The sequence below is a fragment of the Mytilus trossulus genome, chromosome 4, assembly GCF_036588685.1.
Source record: "Mytilus trossulus isolate FHL-02 chromosome 4, PNRI_Mtr1.1.1.hap1, whole genome shotgun sequence".
NCBI classification, from domain to species: Eukaryota; Metazoa; Mollusca; class Bivalvia; order Mytilida; family Mytilidae; genus Mytilus; species Mytilus trossulus.
Genome location: NC_086376.1, coordinates 55,568,969 through 55,587,672, shown reverse-complemented (window position 1 = coordinate 55,587,672; position 18,704 = coordinate 55,568,969). Strand labels below are relative to the sequence as shown.

General features: G+C 33.5%; 1 protein-coding gene across 2 annotated transcripts in view; it reads right to left on the bottom strand.

Moving 5' to 3' along the window:
* LOC134715564 (leucine zipper putative tumor suppressor 2 homolog) overlaps positions 1 to 7,184 on the bottom strand; it is a 456,927-nt gene extending 449,743 nt beyond the window's left edge. Inside the window, exon 1 of one of the 2 annotated variants that reach the window (XM_063577832.1) lies at positions 7,091 to 7,184. The gene's annotated coding sequence lies outside the window, so the exon portion shown is untranslated. The remainder of the gene's footprint in view (positions 1 to 7,090) is intronic. The other variant, XM_063577834.1, reaches the window with a different exon arrangement.
* Between the last annotated feature and the right edge of the window lie 11,520 nt (positions 7,185 to 18,704).

Below are 18,704 nucleotides of genomic sequence, written 5' to 3'. Positions count from 1 at the left end.
CGCTAGGTTGTGTGGCCAATTATTCATGGTATGTTTTCTGTTAAGACCTTTGTGTATGCCATGTTTTTGCACCCTGCATGTTTCCTCTAGATTAGTTGGCCAATCATTCATGGTATGTTTTCTGTTAAGACCTTTGTGTATGCCATGTTTTTGCACCCTGCATGTTTCCTCTAGGTTAGGTGGCCAATCATTCATGGTATGTTTTCTGTTAAGACCTTTGTGTATGCCATGTTTTTGCACCCTGCATGTTTTCGCTAGGTTGTGTGGCCAATAATTCATGGTATGTTTTCTGTTAAGACCTTTGTGTATGCCATGTTTTTGCACCCTGCATGTTTTCGCTAGGTTGTGTGGCCAATAATTCATGGTATGTTTTCTGTTAAGACCTTTGTGTATGCCATGTTTTTGCACCCTGCATGTTTCCTCTAGGTTAGGTGGCCAATCATTCATGGTATGTTTCCTGTTAAGACCTTTGTGTATGCCATGTTTTTGCACCCTGCATGTTTTCTGTTTAGAGCGTGGGCGTACAGAGATTTGAGGTATGGTTTTCTGTTAAGACCTTTGTGTATGCCATGTTTTTGCACCCTGCATGTTTCCTCTAGGTTAGGTGGTCAATCATTCATGGTATGTTTTCTGTTAAGACCTTTGTGTATGCCATGTTTTTGCACCCTGCATGTTTTCGCTAGGTTGTGTGGCCAATAATTCATGGTATGTTTTCCGTTAAGACCTTTGTGTATGCCATGATTTTGCACCCTGCATGTTTCCTCTAGGTTAGGTGGCCAATCATTCATGGTATGTTTTCTGTTAAGACCTTTGTGTATGCCATGTTTTTGCACCCTGCATGTTTCCTCTAGGTTAGGTGGCCAATCATTCATGGTATGTTTTCTGTTAAGACCTTTGTGTATGCCATGTTTTTGCACCCTGCATGTTTTCTGTTTAGAGCGCGGGCGTACAGAGATTTGAGGTATGGTTTTCTGTTAAGACCTTTGTGTATGCCATGTTTTTGCACCCTGCATGTTTCCTCTAGGTTAGGTGGCCAATCATTCATGGTATGTTTTCTGTTAAGACCTTTGTGTATGCCATGTTTTTGCACCCTGCATGTTTCCTCTAGGTTAGGTGGCCAATCATTCATGGTATGTTTTCTGTTAAGACCTTTGTGTATGCCATGTTTTTGCACCCTGCATGTTTTCGCTAGGTTGTGTGGCCAATAATTCATGGTATGTTTTCTGTTAAGACCTTTGTGTATGCCATGTTTTTGCACCCTGCATGTTTTCGCTAGGTTGTGTGGCCAATCATTCATGGTATGTTTTCTGTTAAGACCTTTGTGTATGCCATGTTTTTGCACCCTGCATGTTTCCTCTAGGTTAGGTGGCCAATCATTCATGGTATGTTTTCTGTTAAGACCTTTGTGTATGCCATGTTTTTGCACCCTGCATGTTTTCTGTTTAGAGCGTGGGCGTACAGAGATTTGAGGTATGGTTTTCTGTTAAGACCTTTGTGTATGCCATGTTTTTGCACCCTGCATGTTTCCTCTAGGTTAGGTGGCCAATCATTCATGGTATGTTTTCTGTTAAGACCTTTGTGTATGCCATGTTTTTGCACCCTGCATGTTTTCGCTAGGTTGTGTGGCCAATAATTCATGGTATGTTTTCTGTTAAGACCTTTGTGTATGCCATGATTTGCACCCTGCATGTTTCCTCTAGGTTAGGTGGCCAATCATTCATGGTATGTTTTCTGTTAAGACCTTTGTGTATGCCATGTTTTTGCACCCTGCATGTTTCCTCTAGGTTAGGTGGCCAATCATTCATGGTATGTTTTCTGTTAAGACCTTTGTGTATGCCATGTTTTTGCACCCTGCATGTTTTCTGTTTAGAGCGCGGGCGTACAGAGATTTGAGGTATGGTTTTCTGTTAAGACCTTTGTGTATGCCATGTTTTTGCACCCTGCATGTTTCCTCTAGGTTAGGTGGCCAATCATTCCTGGTATGTTTTCTGTTAAGACCTTTGTGTATGCCATGTTTTTGCACCCTGCATGTTTCCTCTAGGTTAGGTGGCCAATCATTCATGGTATGTTTTCTGTTAAGACCTTTGTGTATGCCATGTTTTTGCACCCTGCATGTTTCCTCTAGGTTAGGTGGCCAATCATTCATGGTATGTTTTCTGTTAAGACCTTTGTGTATGCCATGTTTTTGCACCCTGCATGTTTTCTGTTTAGAGCGCAGGCGTACGAACTTTGATAAACCATGTAAATTGTTGAACATCACAGTTATATTTTTTTCTAAACTCTTTCAGATATTGGGCTGGTTTTTGGTATGTGAGTTACTCATGATGAGTTACAGATCTAGTTTAAATTTTATCCGCTTCGCTAATTTTTGCCAAAATTAAGGGTTTACAACTTTGAAAATTGTTGAAAATCACTGTTATGCAGACTTTTTCTATACGTCCCCAGATTTTGAGCTGATTCTTTATATGTGATTGTGAGACTATCATCATGTTTCAACTTTTTGAAACAGTGTCGCTTTGACACATCTAGTTTTTATTAATACTGTTTTTTCAATATAGTCATTTAAACATCATATGGTATTCAAAACATTCCTGAATTTTCTTTTATAGCTTTAGATTTTACAATAGAATTTTTTACATTTTGTTTTTATGCCTAATATGTTTGTCATTTTATTACACATTTTAATTACTGTACATATGTTTATTTCATATCTTTTTTTTTAATTCGTCCCTTTATTTGTAAGTAAACAAACAAGCATCTTTTCTTATAATAATTTAATATAATTTTATCAAAAATATTTCTCACAATATCTTTTTATTGGCAGATCCAGGGGGGGGGGGGGGGGGTTGTTCTGGGGGTTGGAAAAGTCCACTATAAATCATACTCACAGATTTACCTCAATAATCACACATTAAATCATAAATTCAAATATCTTCCTTGAAATTTTATCTCTGTACCATTTATTATATCTCTATTTTTGTCGGCATTGATTAATATCACTTCCCTTAAAAAAAACTGAGTGTCCACCATGCCAAAATTTCTTCTACTTGCATTGTTCAGAAATTTGTTCATTATTGAAAAAAAAATATGTATAAAAAAATTCTGCTTATTTTTATATAAAAAAATATAAACTGACTACCAACAATCTAAAACTTGGGCAATCCTATAAATTAATAATTAGAAATACATTGTACTAGGAACAAACTATATCAAATATTACAAACTATAACCATAGCCATACAAAATCAGAACCTTTATCATATTTATAGTCTATTATCTTTTAAGGGCATATGATACAGTTACAGGGAAGGTAATGACGTTGCTAACATAATTTGTTATTTTCGCGACGTCAAACTGTGAAATATCGGTAAAAGATGCATTTTTCGACTGATTTTTATCATTCAGACTGATTTAATTAATTTGAAAACGAGTTCATGGACCCCAATTTTTCAAAACGGCATTTTGTTTCATTTTGCAGGGAGATTATGTGACCCAAATTTTATAAAACTGTAAATAGAGGGTTTTTTTTTAATTTTGATAAACATGCAGTAAAAAATGACGTTTTTCCTCATTTGATAAATATGAGTTATTTCTGAATAAAAAATTGCATATTTTTTTATGATATTTACAAAATACAGAAATTACCGATTATTTAACAAAAAACAATTTGTGTTTGTCTTTAATAACAAAAAAGTTATGTCTTTCTTTCGAAAAAGAAATTACGGCCACAAATCTGAATTTTGAGCAAATATACAAAATTTCGACCTCATTTTACTCAAAAAGTAGCACATGAAGGTATATTTTTTATGATATATTTGATTTAATCAGGTAAAATATAGCCTATATGCAAATTTTCATGAACTTGTAAATACATGCAGGAACAAAACTGTATCGTATGCCCTTAATCAGTTAGCAGTATTATTCCTTCAAAAAATATTTGAATAATTATAATTATATAGTTCATGCATTTTGTTTCACATAAACTCTTATTAAATCATCCACAAGTACTGCTACAATCCACTTTTCATGAGCCATCAATACATGTCTTATCTATAAAAATATTCAAATGTAACTTGAAAAGATGTACTAAAGGGACGAAACTCACAAGGCCATACCGACACATTAAATTGTTTTTTTATTAGAATATTTTGTTCATTATAAATGAAATTAATGTTTATCAAATAAATGTATTCAAAATTATCTATAAAACAACTTTCACAATTTTTAACTTAGTCAACCTGGCCTTGGGGGTATAGGCAGTACTAACTTTTCAAAGTTACAAACAAATTTTTATTTGCACAGTCACCAGAAACTCATTCTCTGGATTTCAACCAATTGAGTGTCATTTTTTTGTTGTTAATAATATTGATGTGTGAAACACCTACTGATGAGTCCTATTCACACATCCATATTATAATTCTTTGTTATCAATTTCTATTCATTCCAGATTTTGATCTTTTACAACCTTACTTAATATTTTGAAATTATTTTCACCTGAAGAATGCATAATAAAACAGTACGTATAGTCTGACCTATAGTCTAATAATGCCCTTTAACAAGTACTATATCAGTAACTACATTATTAACAGTTTTTAATCATTTTTATATGCCTGTCTCATACAGGACATATTATGATATACTGTTTTCAATCCGGCCGTCATCCACACTTCAGAAAATTACCAGAAAGCACTTCCACCTAATTTCATGAAACTTTCTTGAATTGTACATATCTATTGACATGCTCTCCTTCGATTATTATAAATTTCAGATTTTTCGTTTCCATGCTATGATGTTTTACCCGTACGAAATTATAAGGCGTATTAAGCCTGGAAATAAGGCGTAAACCAGATATAAGTGGTAGTTACATGTCTAGATTCAAGCTTAAGGGAGCAGGAAATGTAAATTTGTAGTCCAATACGGGCGTAAGAAAAAGCAGTAAACCTGGCATAAATTGAAATAAGCAAGGCGTAAGTTTTCTTACAGGCGTAAATTGAAATAAGCAAGGCGTAAATTTTCTTACGGGCGTAAAACTGTTGGTATGGTGTAAATAGAAATACCATAATGCTTTGTTTAAAGAATAAAAAATTTGGCTCTGGTTTTAGTTTGCAAGAGTTGGACACATGGCAGCTTCATACATTTGTATATTCAGGGATAGTTTGCTTGTTTTGTGCTTTTTGGAAGAATCTGAAATTGGAAATACTGAATCAAGAAAATTAATGAAAATTGTGAAATAAAAGGAAAGTAGTAATACATGGTAAATAATAATAATGTGAGTATAACTAAGTTCTATCAGAATTTTTGAAATCCAAAAACCTGTATCCTTGGATAATAATAATTAAAATCTTTTACTCTAAGTTTAATTGCAGTATTATTTATATTTTAGTTCAAAAGACAATAATTTTCAAAAACAACTTAGTTAAAATGCTACTTTTATTTCAAGAAAAATAATTGTCATAATTCTTATTTAAACTTTAACTTATTTGAGCCATTGTCTGCATAAAATGTATGTATTTCTATATAAGCTTCTTAAATGGTTACTATTTCAAGTTTTTTGTCAAACAATAAGAAATAGAAGCAACAGTACAGAAGTTTGTATCAAATACACAAAAGTACACAGCTAGGTTAATAAACTGAACTAAAATAAGTTTAGTATTATGTAAGGATATTACGTCTGGTTTATTTATTGACCAGGCGTACTCATTTGCATATTACCCCTTTTTTGGGGAACCAGACGTACTCATTTAAATATAACGCCTAATTCTACGCCTGGTTTACGCCTTAGTTATGCCTAATTTACGCCAAGTTTAAGCCTAGTTTAAGCCTGGACATGCATTTCGTAAACACTGCAAAGCCGCCAGGATAAAGTATGATTTTTATGCCTGGTTTCCGTGTCATATACGGGCGTCACAGTTCGTACAGGAATCCTTAAAAAGGGGGATTTTCCAATTTTGGACAAAACTCAAAAATGCTTCCATCAACTTTACTGAAACTTTGGTAAATTGTTTATATCTATTGACCTAAGGTCCCTTTTGATTTTTATAAATCTAAGATTCTATGGATCCATGTTATGAATTTTATGCTTTAAAAGGGGTGATTTTTCCAGTTTTCAGACAATCACTCATAAGCACTTTCACAAGATATATGAAACTTTGGTGAATTGTTTATGATTGTTGACTTAAGCAACCTTTCAAAAATTAAAAGAAAATTAACAACTAGAGTTCAACGAATAGCCTTCAACAATGAGCAAAGCTCATACCACACAGACAGCTATAAAAGACCCTGAAATGACAATCAAATGAGAAAACTAACAGCCTAATTAAAGTTAAGAAAACAAATCATTTTAAGAACCAATACTCCTAGCTATTGCTATATGGTATATGGAGTACTTCAAAGTGGACGTTCTCAAATGGAAGTTGTCATTAAATTAAGAATGGCGTTATTTTGGAACAACATTTTATCCAGTAGAAACAAAATATCTAGTATTTTGTATAGACGTATGTTTATACTTCACGAAAGTTGGTAGTTTTATATGGAATGATCAAATGCATATGGATAACAATATTCTCAAGTCTATTCTAAAACAGAATTTGACTGATCAATTTATTCAAAATTGGTTCTCGCAAATAAATAGCTCATCTACATGATCTAGGGGGCAATTTTATGGACTTTTTAAACATGAATTTAAACTGGAACTATATCTACTTAGATTGGCTGTATCTGATAGACTATATACATGTATGTGTAAGTTAAGATGCTCAAATTAAAATTTCCTATAGAAACAGGAAGATTGGCAAAGATCCCTAAACAAAATAGAATTTGTCATTTATGTAATTTTAAATTTGGTAACAAATATCATTCATTACATGTTTACTTGTACATATCCACAAATCGTGGACCTGCGTAAAACATTTATCCCACATTATTACAATACAAATCCATCAGAAATAAAAAAAAAAAAATAAAAAATGATTGGAATGCTGTCAAATTGCAATGTAAAATTATATCGACTTCGTAACATTTGTAAGTTCTTAAAAAAAAAACGTCAAGTATCTATAATTATTCACTCATTAATACATATGTAAAAACTCACATATTCATGACATTGTGTAAATCCAAATGATAGACTGTATAAAATACACATGAAATTGTCACGAGAATCACGTGCATGATTGTCACAAGTTTCCTGTTTTTGTACATACATGTTTTAGAGTATAATTGTATTGTAAGTACTATGGAACGCCAGCACTGTCTTGCTATGACCACTTTCATTATATGATTTGCGTTTACCTTTATTTGATGTGCACTTGTCATTATATGATGTGCAAACACCTTTGTATGATGTGCAAATATCCTTAAATGATGTGTGAACATCCTTTTATGATGTGCAAACATCATTATATGATGTGCACACATCATTATATGACGTGCAAACGTGGTGCAAACATACTTATATGATATGCATATATACTTATATGATGTGCAGATATACTTATACGATGTGAAAATATACTGATATAACGCGCAAATGTACTTATATAATGTGCAAATGTACTTATATGATGTGCGAGTGTTCTTATATAATGTGCAAATCCACTTATATTATGTGCAAATATTCTTATATGATGTGCACATATACTTGTATGATGTGTACATATCATTATATGATGTGTACATGTCATTATATTATGTGCAGTTACCATTATATAATATGCAAATATCCTTTTATGATGTGGTTGTGTCATTATATTGTGTGCTTGTAGTGGGTCTCATCAGTGTGGTTTTAGGGTCTCATTGTGGTTTTAAGCGTGACGTGGGATAGTCGATGTTTTGTAAGCGTGACACGTGAAAGTAAAATATTTTTATTGTGCCGTGAAAACTGGAAACGAAGTGGGAAATTAGAAAAAAATGATAATTGCTTACGTACATATTGTAAGCGGGATACGGGGAATCCGACAAAACAATACAGTTGGAAGGCAAACGCCTAAATCTGACAGATAGAGGTCAATTTGTCGACAAAAAAAGAACCCGTATGTAAAATGTTTACGCCCACAAACAGCGCCACCTATAATTTATTCTACGGCATCTTTGAGAACGATGTCCCATTCTGTAGTAAATTAAAACATTAAATTAACTAAAACATAGAAAAGTAATTGTAAAACACAAATTAAAAGATATATTTGCAGATGACTGTTTATGCATGATACGCTGGCAATATGCGCAATGTCCTTTAATCCAAGACTGAAAATTAGTTTGTTTCCTACGTCAAGATGGCGGATTTCAATGTTTACATTTTTTCACCTATTTATAATCTGACACAATTGCGTATCCAATCATTTATTAGCAATTTTATTATTGATCTTTAAATATCATCCAATTACATTTGCCGTTAGAAAGTGGCTACACGTTACCAGCCGTCGTTACAAAGTAGCCATGTGTTTTGTGGGGATACCTTGGGAATGTTGTGTATTCAAAAGTTACGGTAAAAATCAATGTTATCTTCCTTATATTTCCATGCATACACAATTTATAACAGCAAATCCATTCTTAACAGACCCCATAAGGTAAACGGACATATTTAACTGTCTGATTGAGCAACAATTCGTGTAAACAAGCCTGATGGGTCGTTTTGAATTCAAGCACAGCAGACAAACACGTGGTAGATTGTTTATGTTTGACAGTTTGTTTACCTGAATTACACGTTGATGTTACTATATACTTACCAATAACCTTTATCGTGTTATACTTTCAAGAGTAATATAATAAATCTTACTCAAGAAATACGTCTAGGTAGGCGCAGGGACTTCCTTTTCTTTGTCCTTAACTAATGAGAGTGTAATGATACATTACAGCATTTTTTTTGCATTTGATATATTTCATGTACATGTACATTTTATGTACACAAAGAACAATAAAGTAAAAGAACGTACATGGGTTTAATTCCCACCCTAGGTATACGTTTTGACTCTCATAACAGGTTGGAACAAATAGAGCAGATAGCAATTGACAATAATGTAATGCTAAAATGCTGATTGATGGGGTCAAATCATCAACATCATTTTTTCTAGTATATATCAAGAGTCCAGTGGCTAAGTCCTGTCTTTTTTGCCTCTGATATTTACTTATTTATATTTTAATTTCTAATATTCTCTTGTGCATGTAGTAAGGCAAAAGCTATTGTTACTCTTATTTTCCTCATTTGCCTTAAAACAATGGAATGTATTGATTGTTGATGTATGTAAAGTGACTTGTAATTTAACTGTCACTGCTAAAAGAGACTTTGACTCTGATGATAAGTGTCCAGACTGTTATCTCATTGGCAACTATATCATAAATGTCAGTTTCCCCTTTATAAGTTAAATTTTTTAAGAAAAGAATTTAATAATAATATAATAACAAGTTGTAAAAAATTTGAAAACTTCAGCACAAGGGCCAAATCTTATTGGCTTTTAATTCAAGAAAACCTAGAGGCATTGAAAAGTGTTGCAATTTAAAATAAATGGTTTGAACTCAGAAAACTATCAATATATAGAGTACAGATATTGTTTTAATTGGGCCTTTGGGAATATTTGCCAGTTAATTGAAGATATAATTGTTATATGCCTTTTCAAATATATGTGTGGCTCTGCACTAGCTGTGGTTAAAAATCTAAGAATGAAGTTGGTTATCTTCATATTTATCTGATTAATATCAACATTATTGTTCCATTATATATACATATATATAAATCATTGTAATACATGTACATTACTTTGCTCTTCATATGCCCTATAACAGTGTTAAATTGGAATAAAGTATCTTGTCTTAACCACATTTCTTTATTTTAGTATTGACAGGTTATTACTTTTAAAAGCATTTAAAGTCAGTGAGTTGATGACAAGCTCAGTCAATGATTGTAAATCCAGATAATATGAGTTTTTTTATGAAAATAAATAATGTGATTAAACTGTTTATCTCAATTAAAAGAACTGACATTCTGCTTTGATACTATGAGATTATTTCTGATATATCAGAATAATAAATTTCCCCTTGTTGTCCTTTTTCAATAAAATTCTAAACATACTGTTTTTAAGTCAGTTTTGTTTTTTTCTGAGACTACTATAACATGGGAGGTGACCACAATCTCTATGTTATACATTGAAGTATAGTCTCAGGTTTTTGTAGTCCAATTGACTGCATTTTAGAGCAGGTAAATGTGAATTTGGATTAAATTTAAAGTCATTCAGTATATCTAATGACATCATACCACTATTTTATTTCATCAAAGCATTTTCAAATTTTATTTACTGGTCAGCTTAGATTATCATCCAATCAATAATTTAATTGAAAGGACTTACAGTTGGTTAGTTGGTTGCAGGACTTTTGAATTCAAATATAAGAAACTGAAGAAAAAATATAAAGCAAAACTTCAAATATTACATATAATAGGATTTATGATAACTGCAGGATAGCAGATTGCAATGCTGCTTTTGTTCAGTTATCTTTGTGTTGATTATTATGTTTTCTGGGTCTTTGAATTTGATTTGAATGTTCAGATTTTTTTCTCTTGTCAGATTAAGACAAGCAACAGAACTTGTACAACTTATGTAGTTTCTTATCTCAGGGTGAATCCAGAAAATTTAAAACATAAGTGGTGGTATTCTCAACCATAATAACAAGGATAAAAACTAAAAAAGGTTGTTCCAACTATATGCATGATCCCATTCAAATACATTAATCTTCCATAAAGATGAGGTTCCAATCACCAGACTCCCTGAGATCTGCAACTGTATCTTAAAGCAGCTATAATAAAACAAAAATTGTACATGTACTTCTGGCCACTGCAGATTGATTTTATTTTCAATCTATGGTATTAAATGCTCACAATTTTGAAGACTATTTCCCTTTTTCCATATTTTTGTTTAAATGTAATCTTCTTCTTCTGCATCTATTGTAACACAGGTTCTTCTGACAAATGACTGATAAACCCATCTTGTATCCTGCTATCTACCAAAAGGGTGTTTGAGAATATATATATACAATAAGTTCAAGTATTTTGTCAAGAAAAAGTCAGTCTGTTATAAAATGTAGGTAATTGTCTTCTATGGAAGTGTTCAAAAACCTGTAGGAACTTGAAAAAAAATGTCATATTCAACCTTTCCATGGCTATTTTAATGTTACAACAGTAGAGGAACATATAATATTGAAAGGTATTCAAGAACTCGTCGAAATAGATCTGCAATCATTAATTTTACTCAAATTTACTGTTGTGAACTTGCAATATCATACGATGCGCGTACCGAGTTATCTCCCTTTGATCTCCGCTTCGCCACGAATAAACTGACACAATTGCGTATCCGGGTTTTTTGTGATCTGATATTGAAATAGTAGGAGCAAAATATGGTTTTACTTCATATTTTATACCCCTCAACACGTTACCAAACCTCTTTAAGGATTTATTACGGATTTTCCGTGGACCTACGCAAATTTTCAGAAAAAAAGTTTCACTTCACTCGTGAATTTATAACATTTTAACAATACTTTTTTATTATAATTATATAAAATAAGAAAGCTTATTCAATCTAGAATTGAACACTTTGGTTTTTATTAATGTACGAGTTCAAATAAGACGATACGAGTCCAAAAACCACGAGGCATGCACGTTTTCAAAAAAATCGTAAACTCTGACCTTTTATCACGTGACCAATGTCTTGACCTTAGAAGCCATTAAATCGTTTGCCGTTCAACTGATAAGCGGGATACGGAAAATATTATGTTTTCGTGTATATATTTCACAACTTCAATATAGATGGTTATGGATGGAAGCTTGATGTGCAGCGGAAAATTGATATGCATATTCGTACAAGAACATGTTACAGCTATTTTCCTAATGTATGTAGTTAAAATATTGCGTCAGTAGTGGATCCAGATCTGCAAGTGTAGAAATTGTTAGCGACTTCACGAAATTAATTTGGATTTGCCGGTTATGGTCTCATTTATATTTACCACACCTTCATTCGATATTAGCTTCAGATGAAAAATATTCTGCTAGTGAAATCTCAGCGTGCGCCCCCCCCCCCCCCCCCCCCACCTCCCCCCCCATAAAATTTGCAAAGTATGGGTTGTCTTCAAATTGTTTCAGTATCAGAAGAGACCATTCCTTCTTAACATTCTAACATTCGGTGTGAGCCAAGGCTCCGTGTTGAAGGCCGTACTTTAACCTATAATGGTTTAATTTTTATATTGTTATTTGGATGGAGAGTTGTCTCATTGGCACTCACACCACATCTTCCTATATCTAAGTATATAAAACAGTCAGTTTACAGGGGCGGATTTAGGCGGGGGCGTGGCGGGCGTGCGCCCCCCTAAAATTTGCAAAGCATAGGTTGACTTCAACATATTTAAGTATCAGAAGAGACCATTTAATCTTTTTTAACATACAAAGTATATAAAACAGTCAGTTGAACAGAATCAACGTGATTTATACTAATCAACTGACCTACGCTTTATTAAAGTTCTATAAATAATTTCAAAGGAAGGTGTCAAACGCGGAGCTGCGTTTGCTGACAATTATAATAGGTTTTTAACAGTTAAAAGAAAAAAAATACATTGTATTTGCGGTTTTCATAATTAATTTGTTTGAAGATCGAAGTTCCAAAACACCCCTTACTCACTTTCACAATTTCATCAAGAAAGCAGCGAGATTTTTTTTTATAATATCGGTACTGTAATGAAAGATAGAAATACTGTTTTAAGCGAAAGGTTAGTTTATTAATTTGTATCTCTGTCTATATTTATTTCTCACTTGCAACCTAAATATTTAGCCGAATTCTGTACCGCATTACTGTATGCTTGTGATCCCAAGAAAATAAATATAACTGCGTAAATGCATCTCATTCTTTACTTATTTTAGTTTATGGCGAACACAGTGAAGTCTGTCACGACCTCCGAAAATCAAAAAAGTAAAAAAAACAGATAGTATCATATGAAAAGACAATTAAAAATCGCTGGTAAAAGTAGAAATTTTCGTTTGAAAAATATATTGGTCAGGTGAGCAATTTTGATCTGTCTCGTCTCACTTTGTGTCCGTCTGTCCGCCCGTCTATCTGTAGATTGTTGTCAGGTGTGGATTAAGGCGGTTTCAGCTTGAAACTTTAATTTATCGCTAATTTTACCACACAATAGTTCGAGATATGTACATTTCACCCCTGTAGAAGAATATTTCAATAGTTCTACCTAAAACAACCTCCAAAATTTTTTCGCCTCGCTCCGCTCGGCGAAATTAAAATATTTGCGCCCCCCCCCCCCTAAATGAAAATCCTGGATCCGCCCCTGGTTTAACCACGGACTTCCATACAAGTAACTGAGTAACAGAATCATCGTGTTTACTAATCAACTGACCTACGATTTATTCAAGTTCTATAAATATTATATACTTCAAATGAAGGTGTCTGACTGAAAAAAAAAGCAGTTAAAGTACAAAATATTGTTACATTGTATTGACCGTTTTTATAATCAATTTCTTCAGTTTGATAATCGAAGTGCCGAATTATGCATACCGTATTACATGCATGGCCGGGATCCCCACAAAATAAAAATAACTCCGTAAATGCATCTCATTCTGATTTTAGTGGTTTTTGGCGAACACAGTATATATAAAGTCTGGCACGACCTTCGAAAATCCAAAAAGTAAAAACATATTATGAAAGGACAATTGAAAATCACGGCGAAAAGTGGAAATTTTCGTTTGCAAACTCTAATTCTAGTATCTAGTATTGGTCATGTGAGCTGATGTGATCTGGCTTGTCTCACTTTGCTTCCGTCGATCCGCCCGTCTATCTGTCAACTCTTTACATTTCCATCGGCCTAACCAAGTTTGTCGTTGATAGTGTTATGGAGTGTTAAAGTAATTCTTAAGTGAAAGTAAAATCACAAAAATACTAAACTCCGAGGAAAATTCAAAAAAGAAAATCAAAAATCAAAAGGCAAAATCAAAAGTCCAAACACATAAAACGAATGGATAACAACTGTCATATTCCTGACTTGGTTTCATTTCACATTATTGAAACCATGTTGAATGGCTAGTATAAGACACATTGACGATCTGCAAACAAGGGCTTCTTATTTTTGTGATGTTTCTGTTTTTCTGTTTATCACAACTACCAGCATCAATGTCTTTCAAGGATTGGTTGACAGATATTTATGACCTGATATTGATATATAGATTATTTTAGAAGTGCTGGTGTCTTGAGTGTAGATTGGTTTGCATGGGAACACAGAATCAAAATAAAATGTTCGCTTGATCTTCAGCTTCTGTTTTGGGCTGCAGCTTTATAAACTCTATCATAGATATGCAGAATGAATCTCTTACGTGTAGTGCGTAAGTTATTGGTGTTAGGAGATTGTTGATGATTTTTCAACTTTGTAGGAGACCTTGCCATCATTACTTAGAGGTTTTTCGCGGAACAGGAACAGATTGTTTTACATCTGTCCGTCCATGATACTAGTGATTGTAGATTGTTGTCAGGTTGGATTTAGGTGGTTTCTACTTGAAACTTTAATTTCTTGCTGACTGTACTTCACAATAGTTCGAAATACCTACATTGCGCCCATTTAGAGGAATATTTCAAAAAAAAAACCTCAAAAAAAATTTCGCCTCGTTCCGCTCGGCAAATATAGATATTGCGGTCCCCCCTAATCTGAAATCCTGGATCCGCCCCTGTTAGATCATGCAATAAAAGAAATATTTATTCAATTCGATAATTTTAACCGTATGTTCATAATGGTAGACTCCGTATGTTTATTATTTTAGACTAGTCGATTAAAACAAAACATCACAATTCATATATTTTGACATTTTTCTAACATATCTGATGTGATATTTTTTACATCTTAAAACGATGTACTAACAAGCCAAGGTTTATCTCTTTTTCAATGATGTTACATTGTCATAATATAATGACTTTACCACATCATATAACGATGTCAGCACTTAACATAAGGATAAGTTCACATCATATAAAGAAATTTGCACATAATATAAAACTTATTTATAGTCTTCACCAGTTCATTGTCACATTATTCTTGAATTTTTTTATTTTTTTTTTTATTTTCTAGGCAGTAAGAGTTATCCTTCGTTCCATATATACAATGTAGGCAACAGTACTGACTCTCCTCATAAATTTAAAAAAAAAAAAGTTGTACCAGACCGCTCTGTCTAGTAGTAACAGACTGTCCTATTCGGAGGACTATCTGTACCAGCCATACTGTCTCTAAGTGACGCATCGTCCCATCTTGAGGACAGGTTGTTTTATTGTAATATGAGGAAGGCGCTACCTTAAATGCCAGCTTTATACTAAGACAATGTCCTATATATTGATTGTTTGTTGGTTGTTCAATGTCCAGTGGCAAATATTTCATGCATGTTCAGAACGAATGTCCTAGGCTACATTAACATATTGTTTTAATGTGTCTAAAATAAAATTATAAGTTCAGATAGAAAATGTTTAGTGAACGAACATTGAACTTGAAAAGGCATGAGCGGTTATGGTATTTTTCCTGAAAAAAACTATTCAGATTCCCAAATTGATGAATAAAAAATCTGTTCAAGCATAGGACAAAAAAATATTTTGAATCCAAAAATGATTTTATCTTTCTGATATGCAAAATAAATTGAACTTTTATACATCTTAAAACATAAAAACCTCCCAAACCGTACATGTAAGTCTGTACACAGTAGTTTTTTTAGGTGCCAATTTGTTATGATAAATCTTAGTACTAGTGTTATATTTTGACTAAATAATTTTAATTGATAATGCTGAAGGGCTTCGGTAAAACAAATCTGACTCGAATAAAAAACATTTGTATTTCTGATTATCTTCAGTTTGTGAGTTCTACATCAGTTTTATGATCTAATTCAGAGTTGGTTTTATGTCATTTCTTGCATATATTTGTTTTGTTACATGTACATGATGTAGCTTACTTTTCAAGTTTTTATATGACAGCAAAATAAGATTGTTAATGGAAATGGGAAAGACAGGCATGTCAAAAATTTGCTTTCGAGTAATACTTAATCATGTCATAAAATTGAGAATGGAAATGGGGAATGTGTCAAAGAGACAACAACCCGACCAAATAAAAAACAACAGCAGAAGGTCACCAACAGGTCTTCAATGTAGCGAGAAATTCCCGCACCCGGAGGCGTCCTTCAGCTGGCCCCTAAACAAATATATACTAGTTCAGTGATAATGAACGCCATACTAATTTCCAAATTGTACACAAGAAACTAATATAAAAATAATACAAGACTAACAAAGGCCAGAGGCTCCTGACTTGGGACAGGCGCAAAAATGCGGCGGGGTTAAACATGTTTGTGAGATCTCAACCCTCCCCCTATACCTCTAACCAATGTAGAAAAATAAACGCATAACAATACGCACATTAAAATTCAGTTCAAGAGAAGTCCGAGTCTGATGTCAGAAGATGTAACTAAAGAAAATAAACAAAATGACAATAATACATAAATAACAACAGACTACTAGCAGTTAACTGACATGCCAGCTCCAGACTTCAATTAAACTGACTGAAAGATTATAATTTCATCATATGAACATCAGGCACAATCGTTCCCATAGTTGTTTTCAAGAAGACACATTTGGTTTCCAGACAATAACTTGAGTATAAGTGAATGGATCTCTATGACATTTTACTAGAAAGTTCAATACACAAAAGGAAGATAGAATTGATTTTTGGGTAATAGTACAATATTATTGGGGTGTTTGTTTTCAAAATTTTGGGTTTTTCTTCCAAAAATTACCTTATTTACACTGATTATCATTATACTCATCTTGTAAATATATAGATGCAACAAATACTGATTTGGCAGGAGATGCACTCAAAAAAGGGTGTTTTAAATATTTTATCTGTAATTTGTGCATTTTTCCTATTATATGTACTTCTTGATAATGTCGATATGAGTATCATGATAAAGAAAATATATTTGGTAAGTATTTGTATATATATAATTGTCCGTTGTAACTTTATATCGACACATAACACTGTATAGCAATACATATGTTAAATATTGACGATCAGATTGCGGAAATAAGTAGACAAATACAGTCGCTCAGTGAAAGCACAATACATCATGGACCCGGTTTAATATCTTCTACACATAACGATCAGGGTGTAAGTCCTAAGGTTGTTGAAAATAAAGATCGATATTTCCATCATAAGCAGAAATTAACGAAAAATCAAAGTACTGCTCATACTGTTTGCTCTAGTTCGGATGATGTTAAAATCAAACCTTCAAAATATGAAGGCAATACTCCTTGGATAGATTACTTTGAGCACACTTTGAGATGTGTACACTTGTTTATATGTGGTCTGAATACCAGAAAGGTTTGAACTTGGCCGTGTCACTGATTTGACAGACTCAAGAAGTTCTTGGTGATTTACCAAAGGAAAAGAGACAAATATTTTCAGACCTAGTAAACGCACTAGAAGAACACTTTGCCCCATCTAGTCAAACGGACTATATCGTGTTCTATTCAAGGAATTACGGCAGAAAGTGAGCCAAACTTTGCCAGGGTTAGGTCAGTTAGTACGACGTGTTTCTAATTTGGCCTACGCGACTGCTCCGTTAGAATTAAGGGACACGCTCACCAGAGAACAATTTATAGATACGTTAGTAGACTCTAAAATGAGACTGAGAATTAAACAGTCTCGTCCAAAAGGTCTTAACGATGCTATACGGTTGGCAGTTGAACTTGAAGATTATAACACGGCAGAGAGCAAAACACTGAATAGTATAGGTCATTTACGACATACTACTGGTGACGAACGGACAGAAACACTTAACAATCCTGTTACGGTTGTATCTATGGGACAAATGACGACATGGATGCAGACGATTGAGAATAATTTACTGGCCATAACAAAAGAGATTAAAGATTTCAAGTCCCAAAGAAAGTTCCAACAAAGGGGGAAGATAAATAACACACAAAGTAAAGGGAAAAGGTGTGGTCCCTGTTTTAGTTGTGAAGAAATAGGGCTCCTTGCAAGAAATTGTCATAATAATAATCAGAAGCAAAGTTCTCGTGCAACAGATAACAACGGAACATATACGGACGGTATCGGGAACATTAAGATAACACCCTTGTCAAGTAAATAGTGGTATCGACCACGGGTATATAATAGAGTGAGAAACGTCACTCGAGGCTGTAGGTTGGCTGTCGATGAGTTGTCACAAGTCAACTGAGCGTACGTTGGTTATATTGAGTGCTAGAAGAGCCTTAATATTTAGAGGACACTTTGTTCTGGGCACAAAGTGAACGTACACGTTAATAGGATTGACATTGCAGACTGTTCCACTCGGAGGACAATTTGTACCAGCCATCACTGTCTGGACGTGACAGACTGTCCCAGCCCGCACTGTCTGGAAGTGACAAACTGTCCAAACCGGAGGACAAGTTGTACCAGACCAGTCTGTCTTGTATTGACAGACTGTCCCATTCGGAGGACAAGCTGTACCAGCTTTACTGTCTCTAAGTGACACATCGTCCCATCTTGAGGACAGGCTGTTTTATTGTATTATATTTGTATAAATATAATTGTCCGTTGTTACTTTATATCGACAAAGAGTCAATGTGTATATTTTAGTTCATTGTGCATAATATAGATAGTTGTAGTTTTTAGTATTGCCGTATTGTTTGTGGACAACTTGGATC